The 15,044-nt window shown below is 42.5% G+C and overlaps 11 non-coding genes across 11 annotated transcripts; all 11 read left to right on the top strand.

The window, feature by feature from the left end:
• Positions 1-1,951: 1,951 nt before the first annotated feature.
• On the top strand, positions 1,952-2,025 carry trnat-agu (transfer RNA threonine (anticodon AGU)). The gene has a single exon. It is a non-coding gene; the product is annotated as a tRNA-Thr (tRNA).
• Positions 2,026-2,439: 414 nt separating this feature from the next.
• trnar-ucu (transfer RNA arginine (anticodon UCU)) lies at positions 2,440-2,529 on the top strand. The gene is given in 2 exon segments: positions 2,440-2,476; positions 2,494-2,529. It is a non-coding gene; the product is annotated as a tRNA-Arg (tRNA).
• Positions 2,530-3,608: 1,079 nt separating this feature from the next.
• Positions 3,609-3,682, top strand: trnat-agu (transfer RNA threonine (anticodon AGU)). The gene has a single exon. It is a non-coding gene; the product is annotated as a tRNA-Thr (tRNA).
• Positions 3,683-4,097: 415 nt separating this feature from the next.
• On the top strand, positions 4,098-4,187 carry trnar-ucu (transfer RNA arginine (anticodon UCU)). Its single transcript is given in 2 exon segments — positions 4,098-4,134; positions 4,152-4,187. It is a non-coding gene; the product is annotated as a tRNA-Arg (tRNA).
• A 1,620-nt stretch (positions 4,188-5,807) lies between these two features.
• On the top strand, positions 5,808-5,881 carry trnat-agu (transfer RNA threonine (anticodon AGU)). Its single transcript has one exon. It is a non-coding gene; the product is annotated as a tRNA-Thr (tRNA).
• A 414-nt stretch (positions 5,882-6,295) lies between these two features.
• Positions 6,296-6,385, top strand: trnar-ucu (transfer RNA arginine (anticodon UCU)). The gene is given in 2 exon segments: positions 6,296-6,332; positions 6,350-6,385. It is a non-coding gene; the product is annotated as a tRNA-Arg (tRNA).
• A 2,151-nt stretch (positions 6,386-8,536) lies between these two features.
• On the top strand, positions 8,537-8,610 carry trnat-agu (transfer RNA threonine (anticodon AGU)). The gene has a single exon. It is a non-coding gene; the product is annotated as a tRNA-Thr (tRNA).
• Positions 8,611-9,025: 415 nt separating this feature from the next.
• On the top strand, positions 9,026-9,115 carry trnar-ucu (transfer RNA arginine (anticodon UCU)). The gene is given in 2 exon segments: positions 9,026-9,062; positions 9,080-9,115. It is a non-coding gene; the product is annotated as a tRNA-Arg (tRNA).
• Positions 9,116-12,592: 3,477 nt separating this feature from the next.
• trnat-agu (transfer RNA threonine (anticodon AGU)) lies at positions 12,593-12,666 on the top strand. Its single transcript has one exon. It is a non-coding gene; the product is annotated as a tRNA-Thr (tRNA).
• Positions 12,667-13,081: 415 nt separating this feature from the next.
• On the top strand, positions 13,082-13,171 carry trnar-ucu (transfer RNA arginine (anticodon UCU)). The gene is given in 2 exon segments: positions 13,082-13,118; positions 13,136-13,171. It is a non-coding gene; the product is annotated as a tRNA-Arg (tRNA).
• A 1,200-nt stretch (positions 13,172-14,371) lies between these two features.
• Positions 14,372-14,445, top strand: trnat-agu (transfer RNA threonine (anticodon AGU)). Its single transcript has one exon. It is a non-coding gene; the product is annotated as a tRNA-Thr (tRNA).
• The last annotated feature ends 599 nt before the right edge of the window (positions 14,446-15,044 follow it).

The following is a 15,044-nucleotide window of genomic DNA, read 5'->3' as shown; positions in this document are numbered from 1 at the left end:
CAATCTTTTCTAACAGTGTCCTGTGGCTTAGCTGGACAAGGTACCTTTCTTGCAAACAGGAGATCCTGCTTTCAAATCTTAGCATTGCTTATCTGGCAGTGACTGTTCTTTCTGGGCCCTCCTAAGGACAGGAAGTCCTGAAAGCTACTTTTGAAAGTATGTTCAATTGTACAGAGACGAGGGGATTTAGATTTCCTTGCCAAAGGAAGTGCGATCTCGCAGTTTTAGAGACACATGGGTCAAACAGGTGGGCTCTGTGGCGCAATGGATAGCGCATTGGACTTCTAGATTGCCAAATGTAGTCATTCAAAGGTTGTGGGTTCGAGTCGCAGCTGATAGCATTTTGCTAAGCACACTTGGCCAAAAAACGGCAAGAGTACCTGACCACCAAAACTCTTTTCTCAAACAAACACTTTCATGCTCTCAATTGCATGGGCAAAACTAAACCCTGTTCACAAATCTTTCATTGACTGCATTATAAGACTTCTCTGACATGCTAACACTCATTTCCAACAGGGTGCTGTGGCTACTCTGGTCAAGACATTTGTCTTGTACATAGGAAATGCTGGTATCAAATTCTGCAGTGTTTATCTGGCAGTGACTGTGCTCTCTGTACTTTCCTGAGGACAGAAAAACCTGACAGTGCATTTTGAAACGGCAATCAATTCTACAGAGTCTCAGGGAAGGTGATTTCCATGCCACAGAGTGCATAAACTCACTGTTTTGGGGACACAAAGGAGTGCTTTTTGTGGGATCTGTAGTGCAATTGAGAGAGCGCAAGACTTCTATTTTGCCAGATATGGCTATTCAAAGGTTTTGGATTCAGGTTGCAGCTTTTGTCATTTTGCTAAGCACACTTGGCCTGAAAATGTCAAGGCTATCTGACAACCAAAACACTTTCCTTCATGCTGTCAATAGCACAACCTATTACTCGATACTATGACCTCTCTTCTGGATGTTTTGCTCGTCACATTCACCCTCGCAGAAAGTTTAGATAAAGGTGCTGTGGCATTCTAAGACTACTTTGACATGCTAACATTCATTTCCAACAGAGTGCTGTGGCTACTCTGATCAAGACATTTGTCTTCTACATAGGAAATGCTGGTATCAAATTGTGCAGTGTTTATCTGGCAGTGACTGTGCTCTCTGTACTTTCCTGAGGACAGAAAGTCCTGGCAGTGCATTTTGAAACGGCAATCAATTCTACAGAGTCGAGGGGATTTTCATGCCACAGAGTGTGTAAACTCACTGTTTTTGGGACACAAAGGAGTGCTTTTTGGGGTTCTGTAGTGCAATTGAGAGAGCGCTAGACTTCTATTTTTGTCAAATATGGCTATTCAGAGGTTTTGGATTCAGGTTGCAGCTTTTGTCATTTTGCTAAGCACACTTGGCCTAAAAATGTCAAGGCTACCTGACAAACAAAACACTTTCCTTCATGCTGTCAATAGCACGACCTATTAATCGATACTATGACCTCTCTTCTGGATGTTTTGCTCGTCACAGTCACCCTCCCAGAAAGTTTAGATAAAGGTGCTGTGGCATTCTAAGACTACTTTGACATGCTAACATTCATTTCCAACAGAATGCTGTGGCTACTCTGGTCAAGACATTTGTCTTGTACATAGGAAATGCTGGTATCAAATTGTGCAGTGTTTATCTGGCAGTGACTGTGCTCTCTGTCCTTTTTGTGGGTTCTGTAGTTCAATTGATAGGGCGTTAGACTTCTATTTTGCAAAATATGGCTATTCAAAGGTTTTGGATTCAGGTTGAAGCTTTTGACATTTTGCTAAGCACACTTGGCCTAAAAATGGCAAGGCTATCTGACAACCAAAACACTTTCCTCAAACAAACTCCTTCATGCTGTCAATAGCACGACCTATTACTCGAAACTATGACCTCTCTTCTGGATGTTTTGCTCCTCACAGTCACCCTCCCATAAAGTCAAGAGACAGGTGCTGTGGCTTAGTTGGTTAAAGCGCCTGTCTAGTAAACAGGAGATCCTGGGTTCAAATCCCAGCAGTGCCTTTGCATTGTGTTGTGCAACTGAGTAATGATAAAATGTGTGCTTTTCTGAAAGCTGATAGAAAACGGCTACCCAAGACAATATGAAGCACTGATCAAGGGTAGAAGTCAATCCTGTTCTCAGATCTTTTCTTGGATGTTTTTTTAATTATGCTCTGATATGCTAACACTCTTTTCTAACAGTGTCCTGTGGCTTAGCTGGACAAGGTACCTTTCTTGCAAACAGGAGATCCTGCTTTCAAATCTTAGCATTGCTTATCTGGCAGTGACTGTTCTTTCTGGGCCCTCCTAAGGACAGGAAGTCCTGAAAGCTACTTTTGAAAGTATGTTCAATTGTACAGAGACGAGGGGATTTAGATTTCCTTGCCAAAGGAAGTGCGATCTCGCAGTTTTAGAGACACATGGGTCAAACAGGTGGGCTCTGTGGCGCAATGGATAGCGCATTGGACTTCTAGATTGCCAAATGTGGTCATTCAAAGGTTGTGGGTTTGAGTCCCATCAGAGTCGCAGCTGATGGCATTTTGCTAAGCACACTTGGCCAAAAAACGGCAAGAGTACCTGACCACCAAAACTCTTTTCTCAAACAAACACTTTCATGCTCTCAATTGCATGGGCAAAACTAAACCCTGTTCACAAATATTTCATTGACTGCATTATAAGACTTCTCTGACATGCTAACACTCATTTCCAACAGGGTGCTGTGGCTACTCTGGTCGAGACATTTGTCTTGTACATAGGAAATGCTGGTATCAAATTCTGCAGTGTTTATCTGGCAGTGACTGTGCTCTCTGTACTTTCCTGAGGACAGAAAAACCTGACAGTGCATTTTGAAACGGCAATCAATTCTACAGAGTCTCAGGCAAGGTGATTTCCATGCCACAGAGTGCATAAACTCACTGTTTTGGGGACACAAAGGAGTGCTTTTTGTGGGATCTGTAGTGCAATTGAGAGAGCGCTAGACTTCTATTTTGCCAAATATGGCTATTCAAAGGTTTTGGATTCAGGCTGCAGCTTTTGTCATTTTGCTAAGCACACTTGGCCTAAAAATGTCAAGGCTATCTGACAACCAAAACACTTTCCTTCATGCTGTCAATAGCACAACCTATTACTCGATACTATGACCTCTCTTCTGGATGTTTTGCTCGTCACATTCACCCTCGCAGAAAGTTTAGATAAAGGTGCTGTGGCATTCTAAGACTACTTTGACATGCTAACATTCATTTCCAACAGAGTGCTGTGGCTACTCTGATCAAGACATTTGTCTTGTACATAGGAAATGCTGGTATCAAATTGTGCAGTGTTTATCTGGCAGTGACTGTGCTCTCTGTCCTTTTTGTGGGTTCTGTAGTTCAATTGATAGGGCGTTAGACTTCTATTTTGCAAAATATGGCTATTCAAAGGTTTTGGATTCAGGTTGAAGCTTTTGACATTTTGCTAAGCACACTTGGCCTGAAAATGTCAAGGCTATCTGACAACCAAAACACTTTCCTTCATGCTGTCAATAGCACAACCTATTACTCGATACTATGACCTCTCTTCTGGATGTTTTGCTCCTCACAGTCACCCTCCCATAAAGTCAAGAGACAGGTGCTGTGGCTTAGTTGGTTAAAGCGCCTGTCTAGTAAACAGGAGATCCTGGGTTCAAATCCCAGCAGTGCCTTTGCATTGTGTTGTGCAACTGAGTAATGATAAAATGTGTGCTTTTCTGAAAGCTGATAGAAAACGGCTACCCAAGACAATATGAAGCACTGATCAAGGGTAGAAGTCAATCCTGTTCTCAGATCTTTTCTTGGATGTTTTTTTTAATTATGCTCTGATATGCTAACACTCTTTTCTAACAGTGTCCTGTGGCTTAGCTGGACAAGGTACCTTTCTTGCAAACAGGAGATCCTGCTTTCAAATCTTAGCATTGCTTATCTGGCAGTGACTGTTCTTTCTGGGCCCTCCTAAGGACAGGAAGTCCTGAAAGCTACTTTTGAAAGTATGTTCAATTGTACAGAGACGAGGGGATTTAGATTTCCTTGCCAAAGGAAGTGCGATCTCGCAGTTTTAGAGACACATGGGTCAAACAGGTGGGCTCTGTGGCGCAATGGATAGCGCATTGGACTTCTAGATTGCCAAATGTAGTCATTCAAAGGTTGTGGGTTCGAGTCCCATCAGAGTCGCAGCTGATGGCATTTTGCTAAGCACACTTGGCCAAAAAACGGCAAGAGTACCTGACCACCAAAACTCTTTTCTCAAACAAACACTTTCATGCTCTCAATTGCATGGGCAAAACTAAACCCTGTTCACAAATCTTTCATTGACTGCATTATAAGACTTCTCTGACATGCTAACACTCATTTCCAACAGGGTGCTGTGGCTACTCTGGTCAAGACATTTGTCTTGTACATAGGAAATGCTGGTATCAAATTCTGCAGTGTTTATCTGGCAGTGACTGTGCTCTCTGTACTTTCCTGAGGACAGAAAAACCTGACAGTGCATTTTGAAACCGCAATCAATTCTACAGAGTCTCAGGGAAGGTGATTTCCACGCCACAGAGTGCATAAACTCACTGTTTTGGGGACACAAAGGAGTGCTTTTTGTGGGATCTGTAGTGCAATTGAGAGAGCGCAAGACTTCTATTTTGCCAAATATGGCTATTCAAAGGTTTTGGATTCAGGCTGCAGCTTTTGTCATTTTGCTAAGCACACTTGGCCTGAAAATGTCAAGGCTATCTGACAACCAAAACACTTTCCTTCATGCTGTCAATAGCACAACCTATTACTCGATACTATGACCTCTCTTCTGGATGTTTTGCTCGTCACAGTCACCCTCGCAGAAAGTTTAGATAAAGGTGCTGTGGCATTCTAAGACTACTTTGACATGCTAACATTCATTTCCAACAGAGTGCTGTGGCTACTCTGGTCAAGACATTTGTCTTGTACATAGGAAATGCTGGTATCAAATTGTGCAGTGTTTATCTGGCAGTGACTGTGCTCTCTGTACTTTCCTGAGGACAGAAAGTCCTGGCAGTGCATTTTGAAACGGCAATCAATTCTACAGAGTCGAGGGATTTTCATGCCACAGATTGTGTAAACTCACTGTTTTTGGGACACAAAGGAGTGCTTTTGGGGTTCTGTAGTGCAATTGAGAGAGCGCTAGACTTCTATTTTTGTCAAATATGGCTATTCAGAGGTTTTGGATTCAGGTTGCAGCTTTTGTCATTTTGCTAAGCACACTTGGCCTAAAAATGTCAAGGCTACCTGACAACCAAAACACTTTCCTTCATGCTGTCAATAGCACGACCTATTACTCGATACTATGACCTCTCTTCTGGATGTTTTGCTCGTCACAGTCACCCTCCCAGAAAGTTTAGATAAAGGTGCTGTGGCATTCTAAGACTACTTTGACATGCTAACATTCATTTCCAACAGAATGCTGTGGTTACTCTGGTCAAGACATTTGTCTTGTACATAGGAAATGCTGGTATCAAATTGTGCAGTGTTTATCTGGCAGTGACTGTGCTCTCTGTCCTTTTTGTGGGTTCTGTAGTTCAATTGATAGGGCGTTAGACTTCTATTTTGCAAAATATGGCTATTCAAAGGTTTTGGATTCAGGTTGAAGCTTTTGACATTTTGCTAAGCACACTTGGCCTAAAAATGGCAAGGCTATCTGACAACCAAAACACTTTCCTCAAACAAACTCCTTCATGCTGTCAATAGCACAACCTATTACTCGAAACTATGACCTCTCTTCTGGATGTTTTGCTCCTCACAGTCACCCTCCCATAAAGTCAAGCGACAGGTGCTGTGGCTTAGTTGGTTAAAGCGCCTGTCTAGTAAACAGGAGATCCTGGGTTCAAATCCCAGCAGTGCCTTTGCATTGCGTTGTGCAACTGAGTAATGATAAAATGTGTGCTTTTCTGAAAGCTGATAGAAAACGGCTACCCAAGACAATATGCAGCACTGATCAAGGGTAGAAGTCAATCCTGTTCTCAGATCTTTTCTTGGATGTTTTTTTAATTATGCTCTGATATGCTAACACTCTTTTCTAACAGTGTCCTGTGGCTTAGCTGGACAAGGTACCTTTCTTGCAAACAGGAGATCCTGCTTTCAAATCTTAGCATTGCTTATCTGGCAGTGACTGTTCTTTCTGGGCCCTCCTAAGGACAGGAAGTCCTGAAAGCTACTTTTGAAAGTATGTTCAATTGTACAGAGACGAGGGGATTTAGATTTCCTTGCCAAAGGAAGTGCGATCTCGCAGTTTTAGAGACACATGGGTCAAACAGGTGGGCTCTGTGGTGCAATGGATAGCGCATTGGACTTCTAGATTGCCAAATGTGGTCATTCAAAGGTTGTGGGTTCGAGTCCCATCAGAGTCGCAGCTGATGGCATTTTGCTAAGCACACTTGGCCAAAAAACGGCAAGAGTACCTGACCACCAAAACTCTTTTCTCAAACAAACACTTTCATGCTCTCAATTGCATGGGCAAAACTAAACCCTGTTCACAAATCTTTCATTGACTGCATTATAAGACTTCTCTGACATGCTAACACTCATTTCCAACAGGGTGCTGTGGCTACTCTGGTCAAGACATTTGTCTTGTACATAGGAAATGCTGGTATCAAATTCTGCAGTGTTTATCTGGCAGTGACTGTGCTCTCTGTACTTTCCTGAGGACAGAAAAACCTGACAGTGCATTTTGAAACGGCAATCAATTCTACAGAGTCTCAGGGAAGGTGATTTCCATGCCACAGAGTGCATAAACTCACTGTTTTGGGGACACAAAGGAGTGCTTTTTGTGGGATCTGTAGTGCAATTGAGAGAGCGCTAAGACTTCTATTTTGCCAAATATGGCTATTCAAAGGTTTTGGATTCAGGCTGCAGCTTTTGTCATTTTGCTAAGCACACTTGGCCTGAAAATGTCAAGGCTATCTGACAACCAAAACACTTTCCTTCATGCTGTCAATAGCACAACCTATTACTCGATACTATGACCTCTCTTCTGGATGTTTTGCTCGTCACAGTCACCCTCCCAGAAAGTTTAGATAAAGGTGCTGTGGCATTCTAAGACTACTTTGACATGCTAACATTCATTTCCAACAGAGTGCTGTGGCTACTCTGGTCAAGACATTTGTCTTGTACATAGGAAATGCTGGTATCAAATTGTGCAGTGTTTATCTGGCAGTGACTGTGCTCTCTGTACTTTCCTGAGGACAGAAAGTCCTGGCAGTGCATTTTGAAACGGCAATCAATTCTACAGAGTCGAGGGGATTTTCATGCCACAGAGTGTGTAAACTCACTGTTTTTGGGACAGAAAGGAGTGCTTTTTGTGGGATCTGTAGTGCAAATGAGAGAGCTTAGACTTCTATTTTGCCAAATATGGCTATTCAAAGGTTTTCGATTCAGGTTGCAGCTTTTGTCATTTTGCTAAGCACACTTGGCCTAAAAATGTCAAGGCTATCTGACAACCAAAACACTTTCCTTCATGCTGTCAATAGCACAACCTATTACTCGATACTATGACCTCTCTTCTGGATGTTTTGCTCGTCACAGTCACCCTCGCAGAAAGTTTAGATAAAGGTGCTGTGGCATTCTAAGACTACTTTGACATGCTAACATTCATTTCCAACAGAGTGCTGTGGCTACTCTGGTCAAGACATTTGTCTTGTACATAGGAAATGCTGGTATCAAATTGTGCAGTGTTTATCTGGCAGTGACTGTGCTCTCTGTACTTTCCTGAGGACAGAAAGTCCTGGCAGTGCATTTTGAAACGGCAATCAATTCTACAGAGTCGAGGGATTTTCATGCCACAGATTGTGTAAACTCACTGTTTTTGGGACACAAAGGAGTGCTTTTTGGGGTTCTGTAGTGCAATTGAGAGAGCGCTAGACTTCTATTTTTGTCAAATATGGCTATTCAGAGGTTTTGGATTCAGGTTGCAGCTTTTGTCATTTTGCTAAGCACACTTGGCCTAAAAATGTCAAGGCTACCTGACAACCAAAACACTTTCCTTCATGCTGTCAATAGCACGACCTATTACTCGATACTATGACCTCTCTTCTGGATGTTTTGCTCGTCACAGTCACCCTCCCAGAAAGTTTAGATAAAGGTGCTGTGGCATTCTAAGACTACTTTGACATGCTAACATTCATTTCCAACAGAATGCTGTGGCTACTCTGGTCAAGACATTTGTCTTGTACATAGGAAATGCTGGTATCAAATTGTGCAGTGTTTATCTGGCAGTGACTGTGCTCTCTGTCCTTTTTGTGGGTTCTGTAGTTCAATTGATAGGGCGTTAGACTTCTATTTTGCAAAATATGGCTATTCAAAGGTTTTGGATTCAGGTTGAAGCTTTTGACATTTTGCTAAGCACACTTGGCCTAAAAATGGCAAGGCTATCTGACAACCAAAACACTTTCCTCAAACAAACTCCTTCATGCTGTCAATAGCACAACCTATTACTCGAAACTATGACCTCTCTTCTGGATGTTTTGCTCCTCACAGTCACCCTCCCATAAAGTCAAGCGACAGGTGCTGTGGCTTAGTTGGTTAAAGCGCCTGTCTAGTAAACAGGAGATCCTGGGTTCAAATCCCAGCAGTGCCTTTGCATTGCGTTGTGCAACTGAGTAATGATAAAATGTGTGCTTTTCTGAAAGCTGATAGAAAACGGCTACCCAAGACAATATGCAGCACTGATCAAGGGTAGAAGTCAATCCTGTTCTCAGATCTTTTCTTGGATGTTTTTTTAATTATGCTCTGATATGCTAACACTCTTTTCTAACAGTGTCCTGTGGCTTAGCTGGACAAGGTACCTTTCTTGCAAACAGGAGATCCTGCTTTCAAATCTTAGCATTGCTTATCTGGCAGTGACTGTTCTTTCTGGGCCCTCCTAAGGACAGGAAGTCCTGAAAGCTACTTTTGAAAGTATGTTCAATTGTACAGAGACGAGGGGATTTAGATTTCCTTGCCAAAGAAAGTGCTGAACTCGCAGTTTTAGAGACACATGGGTCAAACAGGTGGGCTCTGTGGCGCAATGGATAGCGCATTGGACTTCTAGATTGCCAAATGTGGTCATTCAAAGGTTGTGGGTTCGAGTCCCATCAGAGTCGCAGCTGATGGCATTTTGCTAAGCACACTTGGCCAAAAAACGGCAAGAGTACCTGACCACCAAAACTCTTTTCTCAAACAAACACTTTCATGCTCTCAATTGCATGGGCAAAACTAAACCCTGTTCACAAATCTTTCATTGACTGCATTATAAGACTTCTCTGACATGCTAACACTCATTTCCAACAGGGTGCTGTGGCTACTCTGGTCAAGACATTTGTCTTGTACATAGGAAATGCTGGTATCAAATTCTGCAGTGTTTATCTGGCAGTGACTGTGCTCTCTGTACTTTCCTGAGGACAGAAAGTCCTGGCAGTGCATTTTGAAACGGCAATCAATTCTACAGAGTCGAGGGGATTTTCATGCCACAGATTGTGTAAACTCACTGTTTTTGGGACACAAAGGAGTGCTTTTTGGGGTTCTGTAGTGCAATTGAGAGAGCGCTAGACTTCTATTTTTGTCAAATATGGCTATTCAGAGGTTTTGGATTCAGGTTGCAGCTTTTGTCATTTTGCTAAGCACACTTGGCCTAAAAATGTCAAGGCTACCTGACAACCAAAACACTTTCCTTCATGCTGTCAATAGCACGACCTATTACTCGATACTATGACCTCTCTTCTGGATGTTTTGCTCGTCACAGTCACCCTCCCAGAAAGTTTAGATAAAGGTGCTGTGGCATTCTAAGACTACTTTGACATGCTAACATTCATTTCCAACAGAATGCTGTGGCTACTCTGGTCAAGACATTTGTCTTGTACATAGGAAATGCTGGTATCAAATTGTGCAGTGTTTATCTGGCAGTGACTGTGCTCTCTGTCCTTTTTGTGGGTTCTGTAGTGCAATTGAGAGAGCGCTAAGACTTCTATTTTGCCAAATATGGCTATTCAAAGGTTTTGGATTCAGGCTGCAGCTTTTGTCATTTTGCTAAGCACACTTGGCCTGAAAATGTCAAGGCTATCTGACAACCAAAACACTTTCCTTCATGCTGTCAATAGCACAACCTATTACTCGATACTATGACCTCTCTTCTGGATGTTTTGCTCGTCACAGTCACCCTCGCAGAAAGTTTAGATAAAGGTGCTGTGGCATTCTAAGACTACTTTGACATGCTAACATTCATTTCCAACAGAGTGCTGTGGCTACTCTGGTCAAGACATTTGTCTTGTACATAGGAAATGCTGGTATCAAATTGTGCAGTGTTTATCTGGCAGTGACTGTGCTCTCTGTACTTTCCTGAGGACAGAAAGTCCTGGCAGTGCATTTTGAAACGGCAATCAATTCTACAGAGTCGAGGGGATTTTCATTGGGACACAAAGGAGTGCTTTTTGGGGTTCTGTAGTGCAATTGAGAGAGCGCTAGACTTCTATTTTTGTCAAATATGGCTATTCAGAGGTTTTGGATTCAGGTTGCAGCTTTTGTCATTTTGCTAAGCACACTTGGCCTAAAAATGTCAAGGCTACCTGACAACCAAAACACTTTCCTTCATGCTGTCAATAGCACGACCTATTACTCGATACTATGACCTCTCTTCTGGATGTTTTGCTCGTCACAGTCACCCTCCCAGAAAGTTTAGATAAAGGTGCTGTGGCATTCTAAGACTACTTTGACATGCTAACATTCATTTCCAACAGAATGCTGTGGCTACTCTGGTCAAGACATTTGTCTTGTACATAGGAAATGCTGGTATCAAATTGTGCAGTGTTTATCTGGCAGTGACTGTGCTCTCTCTGTCCTTTTTGTAGGGTTCTGTACGAGTGCATTTGAGAGGGCAGCTTGAAGAGCTTCTATTTTGCCAAATATGGCTATTCAAAGGTTTTGGATTCAGGCTGCAGCTTTTGTCATTTTGCTAAGCACACTTGGCCTGAAAATGTCAAGGCTATCTGACAACCAAAACACTTTCCTTCATGCTGTCAATAGCACAACCTATTACTCGATACTATGACCTCTCTTCTGGATGTTTTGCTCGTCACAGTCACCCTCCCAGAAAGTTTAGATAAAGGTGCTGTGGCATTCTAAGACTACTTTGACATGCTAACATTCATTTCCAACAGAGTGCTGTGGCTACTCTGGTCAAGACATTTGTCTTGTACATAGGAAATGCTGGTATCAAATTGTGCAGTGTTTATCTGGCAGTGACTGTGCTCTCTGTACTTTCCTGAGGACAGAAAGTCCTGGCAGTGCATTTTGAAACGGCAATCAATTCTACAGAGTCGAGGGGATTTTCATGCCACAGAGTGTGTAAACTCACTGTTTTTGGGACACAAAGGAGTGCTTTTTGTGGGATCTGTAGTGCAAATGAGAGAGCGCTAGACTTCTATTTTGCCAAATATGGCTATTCAAAGGTTTTCGATTCAGGTTGCAGCTTTTGTCATTTTGCTAAGCACACTTGGCCTAAAAATGTCAAGGCTATCTGACAACCAAAACACTTTCCTTCATGCTGTCAATAGCACAACCTATTACTCGATACTATGACCTCTCTTCTGGATGTTTTGCTCATCACAGTCACCCTCCCAGAAAGTTTAGATAAAGGTGCTGTGGCATTCTAAGACTACTTTGACATGCTAACATTCATTTCCAACAGAGTGCTGTGGCTACTCTGGTCAAGACATTTGTCTTGTACATAGGAAATGCTGGTATCAAATTGTGCAGTGTTTATCTGGCAGTGACTGTGCTCTCTGTACTTTCCTGAGGACAGAAAGTCCTGGCAGTGCATTTTGAAACGGCAATCAATTCTACAGAGTCGAGGGATTTTCATGCCACAGATTGTGTAAACTCACTGTTTTTGGGACACAAAGGAGTGCTTTTTGGGGTTCTGTAGTGCAATTGAGAGAGCGCTAGACTTCTATTTTTGTCAAATATGGCTATTCAGAGGTTTTGGATTCAGGTTGCAGCTTTTGTCATTTTGCTAAGCACACTTGGCCTAAAAATGTCAAGGCTACCTGACAACCAAAACACTTTCCTTCATGCTGTCAATAGCACGACCTATTACTCGATACTATGACCTCTCTTCTGGATGTTTTGCTCGTCACAGTCACCCTCCCAGAAAGTTTAGATAAAGGTGCTGTGGCATTCTAAGACTACTTTGACATGCTAACATTCATTTCCAACAGAATGCTGTGGCTACTCTGGTCAAGACATTTGTCTTGTACATAGGGAATGCTGGTATCAAATTGTGCAGTGTTTATCTGGCAGTGACTGTGCTCTCTGTCCTTTTTGTGGGTTCTGTAGTTCAATTGATAGGGCGTTAGACTTCTATTTTGCAAAATATGGCTATTCAAAGGTTTTGGATTCAGGTTGAAGCTTTTGACATTTTGGTAAGCACACTTGGCCTAAAAATGGCAAGGCTATCTGACAACCAAAACACTTTCCTCAAACAAACTCCTTCATGCTGTCAATAGCACGACCTATTACTCGAGACTATGACCTCTCTTCTGGATGTTTTGCTCCTCACAGTCACCCTCCCATAAAGTCAAGCGACAGGTGCTGTGGCTTAGTTGGTTAAAGCGCCTGTCTAGTAAACAGGAGATCCTGGGTTCAAATCCCAGCAGTGCCCTTGCATTGTGTTGTGCAACTGAGTAATGATAAAATGTGTGCTTTTCTGAAAGCTGATAGAAAACGGCTACCCAAGACAATATGCAGTACTGATCAAGGGTAGAAGTCAATCCTGTTCTCAGATCTTTTCTTGGATGTTTTTTTTAATTATGCTCTGATATGCTAACACTCTTTTCTAACAGTGTCCTGTGGCTTAGCTGGACAAGGTACCTTTCTTGCAAACAGGAGATCCTGCTTTCAAATCTTAGCATTGCTTATCTGGCAGTGACTGTTCTTTCTGGGCCCTCCTAAGGACAGGAAGTCCTGAAAGCTACTTTTGAAAGTATGTTCAATTGTACAGAGACGTGGGGATTTAGATTTCCTTGCCAAAGGAAGTGCGATCTCGCAGTTTTAGAGACACATGGGTCAAACAGGTGGGCTCTGTGGCGCAATGGATAGCGCATTGGACTTCTAGATTGCCAAATGTGGTCATTCAAAGGTTGTGGGTTCGAGTCCCATCAGAGTCGCAGCTGATGGCATTTTGCTAAGCACACTTGGCCAAAAAACGGCAAGAGTACCTGACCACCAAAACTCTTTTCTCAAACAAACACTTTCATGCTCTCAATTGCATGGGCAAAACTAAACCCTGTTCACAAATCTTTCATTGACTGCATTATAAGACTTCTCTGACATGATAACACTCATTTCCAACAGGGTGCTGTGGCTACTCTGGTCAAGACATTTGTCTTGTACATAGGAAATGCTGGTATCAAATTCTGCAGTGTTTATCTGGCAGTGACTGTGCTCTCTGTACTTTCCTGAGGACAGAAAAACCTCACAGTGCATTTTGAAACGGCAATCAATTCTACAGAGTCTCAGGCAAGGTGATTTCCATGCCACAGAGTGCATAAACTCACTGTTTTGGGGACACAAAGGAGTGCTTTTTGTGGGATCTGTAGTGCAATTGAGAGAGCGCTAGACTTCTATTTTGCCAAATATGGCTATTCAAAGGTTTTGGATTCAGGTTGCAGCTTTTGTCATTTTGCTAAGCACACTTGGCCTAAAAATGTCAAGGCTATCTGACAACCAAAACACTTTCCTTCATGCTGTCAATAGCACAACCTATTACTTGATACTATGACCTCTCTTCTGGATGTTTTGCTCGTCACAGTCACCCTCGCAGAAAGTTTAGATAAAGGTGCTGTGGCATTCTAAGACTACTTTGACATGCTAACATTCATTTCCAACAGAGTGCTGTGGCTACTCTGGTCAAGACATTTGTCTTGTACATAGGAAATGCTGGTATCAAATTGTGCAGTGTTTATCTGGCAGTGACTGTGCTCTCTGTACTTTCCTGAGGACAGAAAGTCCTGGCAGTGCATTTTGAAACGGCAATCAAGTCTACAGAGTCGTGGGGATTTTCATGCCACAGAGTGTGTAAACTCACTGTTTTTGGGACACAAAGGAGTGCTTTTTGGGGTTCTGTAGTGCAATTGAGAGAGCGCAAGACTTCTATTTTTGTCAAATATGGCTATTCAGAGGTTTTGGATTCAGGTTGCAGCTTTTGTCATTTTGCTAAGCACACTTGGCCTAAAAATGTCAAGGCTATCTGACAACCAAAACACTTTCCTTCATGCTGTCAATAGCACAACCTATTACTCGATACTATGACCTCTCTTCTGGATGATTTGCTCGTCACAGTCACCCTCCCAAAAAGTTTAGATAAAGGTGCTGTAGCTTAGTTGGTTAAAGTGCCTGTCTAGTAAACAGGAGATCCTGGGTTCAAATCCCAGCAGTGCCTTTGCATTGTGTTGTGCAACTGAGTAATGATAAAATGTGTGTTTTTCTGAAAGCTGATAGAAAATGGCTACCCAAGACAATATGCAGCACTGATCAAGGGTAGAAGTCTATCCTGTTCACAGATCTTTTCTTGGATGTTTTTTTTAATTATGCTCTGATATGCTAACATTCTTTTCTAACAGTGTCCTGTGGCATAGCTGGACAAGGTACCTTTCTTGCAAACAGGAGATCCTGCTTTCAAATCTTAGCATTGCTTATCTGGCAGTGACTGTTCTTTCTGGGCCATCCTAAGGACAGGAAGTCCTGAAAGCTACTTTTGAAAGTATGTTCAATTGTACAGAGACGAGGGGATTTAGATTTCCTTGCCAAAGAAAGTGCGATCTCGCAGTTTTAGAGACACATGTGTCAAATGGGTGGGCACTGTGGCGCAATGGATAGCACATTGTCCTTCTAGATTGCCAAATGTGGTCATTCAAAGGTTGTGGGTTCGAGTCGCAGCTTATGGCATTTTGCTAAGCACACTTGGCCAAAAAACGGCAAGAGTACCTGACCACCAAAACTCTTTTCTCAAACAAACACTTTCACGCTCTCAATTGCATG

The sequence above is a fragment of the Xyrauchen texanus genome, chromosome 38 (assembly GCF_025860055.1).
Source record: "Xyrauchen texanus isolate HMW12.3.18 chromosome 38, RBS_HiC_50CHRs, whole genome shotgun sequence".
Taxonomy (NCBI): Eukaryota; Metazoa; Chordata; class Actinopteri; order Cypriniformes; family Catostomidae; genus Xyrauchen; species Xyrauchen texanus.
This window is presented reverse-complemented; position numbering and strand designations above follow the sequence as displayed.